A 6456-nucleotide genomic window follows, 5' to 3' on the forward strand; every position below is an offset into this window, starting at 1 on the left:
GTTGTGTAACGTGTCACGACATGATATTATTATTATTTAAACAGAATACGTTTCCAAGTTTTTCTTAATATGATATGTTTTAAGCGATGCAAGCATTAGGTCCTATCAAGTCAATTTCGATGATTAATCCTAACTTAGGACATCAATTAGCATTTTTTTTATTTATGAAGATTTCCACCAGAGTGTCATTTTATCTTAGTTGTGGCTTCATCGACTGATTACTTGCAGTGGTCTCTGAGTGTTATTCCAATGTTTGTCTAATAATTTCATCTAGTTTTATCCTATTAGAAGATATAGTCAAGAATGATAGATATTTTTGTTAAGATTTGCTCTGAACAGTAAGAATATAGAGAATTATTGACGTTTGGTTCATTATTCCGATAATATCAATTATATTCGGTTATTTTTCAAGATGTGATAGGTCTGAAATAAGTGGGTTGAAGCTTTATTACAGATTTTTTAGCTTGGTCGGTCAAAAAAAGCCGAAGTTTCGTTTAGGACTGCGACATGTATTATCGGAGGTGATGAGGTAACAAACGAAGTATTCTGACTGTCCTCAAAAGAAATCTATACTTATAAATGCGAAATTCACTCACTTAACACTCACTCATTCATCTCTGTTTCTCCGTACTGGTGAGTCCTAGAAAGCTAACATTTTGTATATATGTGCATCTTAGGTCTTAGAGGCGCACCGTGGGGGTAAATTCTGAGTTCACCTAGCGGCGGTGCCTTGTCGTGGTAGTGTGGCTTATAGTAGCTACAGTAGCATCTGGGATAGAATAAGTTTGCGGTTACCCTTGCCTGTTGTGAATGGTATGAATGGTATCACCAATGGAGCCTCTAAGGTACCAGGCAACCTCTGAGAGTATTCAACGTAACATCCATATAGGGGGTTTAATGGATGTGTAACGGTTTCCCTGATAGCAATGGAAACTTAAGGACTACAGCTTGAATGATTCCTCGCAATGAGAGTAGAACAAGCCAACCTACAATACAATGAAGGGGCTTTGGCGGACCTTATTGAAGTTATGGGAGAGTTCAATATTACTCTCATCCAAGAACCCTATGTCTAAAAGAAGAGATCATGGGATTGGAAGATATCCGGTTGGAGTTAATTCATAACAGATCTAACACCAATGAAAGAAGTGAGCACCTACTACAGTTTATTATGTCAAACAATTTTGACATTTTCAACTTAGGTTAGGCAATAAACTTACCTCCGTTAACAGGATGCGGAAGGAAGTGATAGACATGATAATAGGTACTACATTAATAGGTAATTATGTTGTGAAATGGTATGTGTCTGATGAGGAAGAAAAGACAAATAAACTTTGAAACCATACTTTGAGTATATTTCATCAAAACCCTCAGACCTTAGATCTGATGGGTTTTGTGATAAGAAATTCTATAAACTTGGAGTTAGCAGCAGACCGTATACTAGGAGCTATTTTCTCTACGGAGAACGAACATTCTCCCACCTTCAACCAGAAAACAAAAAGAAATGTTTTCTGGTGGATTGAACATTCGAAACGAATGAATGAACAAACTGGAAAAACCTTCAGAAGGGCAAGGAAGACAAGTATCCGGGATCTCTTACTGAACACGATGAAGCTTTGAGAAAATATACGGGAGACTCATGGAGAAGGCAACGCGAGAAGGTCGAACAATCCCATGTATGCGTCGGAATCTATAGGATACTCTCTAACGGGCCTAAAGTTTCAATCAACAATCTTGAAAAAATACCGTGAGTACACAAGAACAAAAAGAGAAAATATAAGCGAGTTTCTCTGAGTCGGAAATTATAAATCCAACACCGGAGTCCTGAACAAATTCAGAACTGAAGGCTACTGAAAAAAGTCTTGGCTGGTGACAAAGAAAGTGGTGGATTTGAAAAAAAATAAATGGGATATGAACTTCCAACCTTAACAGTGGGCTGCTCAAAAACTTGTCTATAATCCTCAGAACAAGTTTGGCTCTGATGTATATACCAAATACATAAAGATTATTAGGTTACGGTTAATATATTACTATCAATTCTCAACACAATTATTGAAAGAAAGTGGTTATTCGACATGCCACTTTATTCTTCGGATAATTCAAAATTTATTTTGTAGTTGTATGGAATTTGGAAGTAATTCAGCTTACGTCCATGTTCCCAATATAGAGATTGAGAATTGTCAGTTTCAGATGAAATTACGACCTTGTTCCAGGTTCAAATATTATTTCAGAAGGAATATTAAATATCAAGTTTAGTGCTCGCAGTGCTGGTCATTCCAGAACGTGTTTCTGTATTGTGGGTTTCGCTTGCGACTAAGAAAGTTATTGAGTATTTTAGTGATATATACTTCCTGTAATGAATCGGGAAAACTCCAGGTTCTCGTGTAGAAGCCGACATCTGTAAAAAAATATTAGTTTATAACCTATCTTTCACAATCAATTCTGAGTTTTGGAATTCTCAAATTCGTTTTACACAGACTCAACAAATGAGTATTGTTTTGATGTGATACCAACAATTTGGTCACAAACTCGATACAAATGTCTTTGACACCACTATTAGTGATTCGGAACTATGCTTAGATATTCTTTTCTTATAATGTCTTGTGTGTGTGTTTTTCATTATTTTAAGTACACTAATTCAGTTCATCACTTTCAAATTCAAAATGCGGATATAACTCCAATGAAGGCATTCATCCTGATGAATTATCGTCCTTTGAAAATGGTTGGTGAAGCCAACATGTGTTATTTATACAACTTTGATTTTTTTCAGTTCAAGATCAACGTTCGACATATACGTATCAGTAACAATTATGTAGCATTTGTAATGGAACATAATTTTCTGATAACGAAGAAGAGCCATATTCCCCTGACGTGTCTGAATAGGTTCCCAGCATTTGTAGGTAACAGAGAGTGATAAATTTCCATATTGTGCAGCTCTCTTTTTACAAGATTTCATTTAACTTGCCCTGTTAGTATGTAAGTATCTCAATCTCGCTCATAACATCTTTAAGTCAAATAATAGAAAAAGTCATTAAACAGAGACTAAATGAATTTCTTAACAAATACCATATCATGTCTGCTTCACAGTACGGTTTTAGGGAACATAGATCCACACAGGACGCAATTCACGCACTTACAAATACTGTCTATGAAGGTCTAGACTGGGAAAAACCATCCATAGTAGTCTTTTTAGATTTATCAAAGGCATTCGATACCGTTGACCACGGCATACTTTTAGATACTCTACATGACAATGGCATCAGAGGTGCAGCCTACAATTTATTCAAAAGTTATTTGAGTAACAGAAAAGAAAAAGTGAAAATTGGAAATATAACAAGCACCGAAGAAACAATAATGTGCGGAGTACCTCAAGGGACGGTACTAGGGCCTGTGTTATTTACAATATATATGGATAACCTCTTTCTACTGGCAAAAGATGGGCAAATACTTAGTTTTTCTGATGATACTGTGATAGTTTACACGGTTGACAATTGGTATGACCTAAAAGTCAAAGCAGAAGATGACTTGAAAATTTAAAAAAAGTGGTTCGAAAGTAGACTCCTCTTGTTGAACGATGAAAAAACATATTACCTACCGTTCAGTAGTCTTGAAACTTCTCTTCCCCACTATAACTTAACCATCCAATAAAATTTGAAAATTGAACCAGTGAAAAAAATAAAATAAAATATTTAGGTATATATCTAGATTCACACTTGAGATGGAATTGTCACCTCACAAACCACAAGAGGAGACTAAATCATCTGTCGGTAACAAATAAGACAGATGGGTATCCGCGGCTAAGCTAAACAGTGGAGACGGGAGTGGGTTAAACAACTTAGCAAATTTCAAATAGATCTTAATGGGCGCCAGGTAAATTTAATCCTCCAGATACCCTAAGTAACTCACAATATCAATAACTTACCAATTAATATTGGAAATAAAAGATAAAGATCCCCAATATGATTTATTCAGTAATCCTAACTTACATGGATTAACCAACAACGCTTCTAAGACAACAATGCAATATTCACACTACTACGCGATGTTCAAATGTCAATACACGAGCGCGGTGTATATAACCACGAATTCAATCAGCCATAACTTACGGTAGTAACGACGCTCAAAAAAAACTACAATACGTCGAGTAAAACTACCACGAAAATTGAGTAGGTGAAATCGTAAATACTAGTATCGGATGGTAAGACAAACTCGTTTGCGTCGCGTGAGCTCAGGCGTAGGCGCATCGGTGTCAATCAGCAATCGTGAAAGGAAGAATATACCTCAATTTCCGTTTCACAAATATCTATATCAATCAGGTATCAATAAACAACTCTTAATCAATAAACGATAAACAACACTATATCAACAGGTATCAATAAACATAAGGGCAACAATTATTCAAATATCTCAGTATATCACAAATATTCAATTAAATCAATTATAACTTGCGTGCTCCTTTTGGGCCACCCGGTATATGTTGTTAGGCTACCCCGTGGTTCGACGGAAGTGGATCACCCTGTAGTACTGCTGAGATGGATCACCCTGTAGTACGGCGGAGATGGATCACCCTGTAGCACCACCAAGATAGATCACCCTGTAGGGCACGACAAGCTGGACCAGTAATGGATCACCAAATAAGATCCAGAAAGATAAATAAAAAAAAGGAAAGAAGAAAAAAAGAAAACAGGAAAACCGGAAAACAGGAAAAAAAGGAAAGAAGGAAAAAAAAAACCCTACGGAAGAAAATTCTCAATCAGAATCAGATAAAAACAAGGTGAGATTCAACCCCCATTCAATAGGGACTATTTGACTAATCGATACCCCTGGTATATTTTCATCAAGCAAAGTAGCAAGATAACAAGAGTATATTTTTGGGTGCCCTGTATAACCATATGACCCGTAAAAATCAAGACAATCGAATGAGTGTTGAAACCTCTCTTCAAAACTAATATTCACTTGAATGACAACGCTGGGAGCAAATATTACTGAAATCATTTAAAACACATTTAATGGTAAAATTCTTACCCTGGCCAAGGGGTTTTCTATACGATTCTTCGTGTGCGGTGCTCTGCACGGAAGTCCTACTGGGACTTGATGAGTGACTGAGGGCCTTCTGTTTCTTATGAATCTAGAGACGAGAAACGAAGGTTGTAGAATTGAAGAAGTGATATCATAGCTAAGATCACATGAGAGATGCGACAGTGATTCAGACATACCTAATTTCGGAAATCCTTCCACCTGGCACGAGTTCGGTAACCACCACAAATCCTCAAAAGAGCTTAAGTTTCAGACTGCAAATATCCACACCAAAATGACCAATCAGTCTTCCACTATACAATCCTGACTTGTAGAAATAATCCCCGTGAAGGATGGCACAAATACAACCAAATATATCCTACAATCAGTCTGATGGTACCCTTTGAACTCCGAACCAAGCTCACCGAAGGCTAACTTCCAAATACTAAGAGACTGCCACATCTGACAGCTAACCAGTTGTTGCCACAGTGCATCCAATCTACACTACAAGCACCAAGGGGGCGCTGTGCACAACATCATAAATCTATCAATTCTTCCACAGCCACTTGAGACATCATCAACAAGTCCATGACCCATCAAAACTCCTTCTCAAAGCAATGCAACCCTAAAACAACCCTTGACAACTTGAGTAACCGATAAATCCTCCACCCGTGAACAACTGTAGAACTAGTTCGGTGTAAGTCGACGGAACGACACTACGAAAGTTCGGCAGATGTCAACCAACAGCTGTCTCTTAACCTTGTTTACGAATGTATACAAAAATATTGTTCCAACCTATTTTCAACTATTTACCAATCCTTATTCATGCGATGGAATAGAAACATACAAGGTAAGTCGCCACATCCTTCCCTTTCAGTACAAATATTAGAGCATTCATATTATGCAGAATATTTACCGAAAATATCGAACAGTATTCAGAAACCAGAGCTAACTAATATTGTTTTTCAGGCGATATGGCTCTAATATGTCAGTAAACCTTCTGGAAGTGATGAATAACAATCTATGCAAGAAATATTCTCGGAAAGGTATAGGGAATAAGGCAGACAACGGCTGAAAAAAATGATAGGTGAAGAAAACTGAGAAACAAACAATAACAACTATTTCAACCTAGCGAGGAATTTCGGATCTCCAACGTCGATTGGCAATAGGAGAATGCGTAAATACTGGTCAAAGCAGTTAGTCAGGGAGCATACATATATTCTTGTACATTTCAGGTATAGTTTTCTATGGAACGGAAGATTCCCATTACTATGATGTTAAATGAATAAAATCTACTTGTAACTCAATTACATTGTTAATATCCTTTGAATAAAAATCTTAAAAGGTAACGTAGTGTTTTGAAAGGTCACATAAGAGCAGTTTGATCTAGTGCTAAATTGAAACGTAACAGAATGAGCGCATATATCATATCTTGTGAAAAAA

At 36.8% G+C, this 6456-nt stretch overlaps 1 long non-coding RNA gene across 1 annotated transcript; it reads right to left on the reverse strand.

Moving 5' to 3' along the window:
- Nucleotides 1-4307: 4307 nt before the first annotated feature.
- LOC141483697 (uncharacterized) lies at nucleotides 4308-5342 on the reverse strand. Its single transcript, XR_012466229.1, has 2 exons — nucleotides 5214-5342; nucleotides 4308-5125 (listed from the first exon to the last, which is right to left on the reverse strand). It is a non-coding gene; the product is annotated as an uncharacterized lncRNA (long non-coding RNA).
- Nucleotides 5343-6456: the final 1114 nt, after the last annotated feature.

The sequence above is a fragment of the Leptinotarsa decemlineata genome, unplaced genomic scaffold (assembly GCF_025532065.1).
Source record: "Leptinotarsa decemlineata unplaced genomic scaffold, Ldec_3_MD MMD2_tig00003902_RagTag_RagTag, whole genome shotgun sequence".
Taxonomy (NCBI): domain Eukaryota; kingdom Metazoa; phylum Arthropoda; class Insecta; order Coleoptera; family Chrysomelidae; genus Leptinotarsa; species Leptinotarsa decemlineata.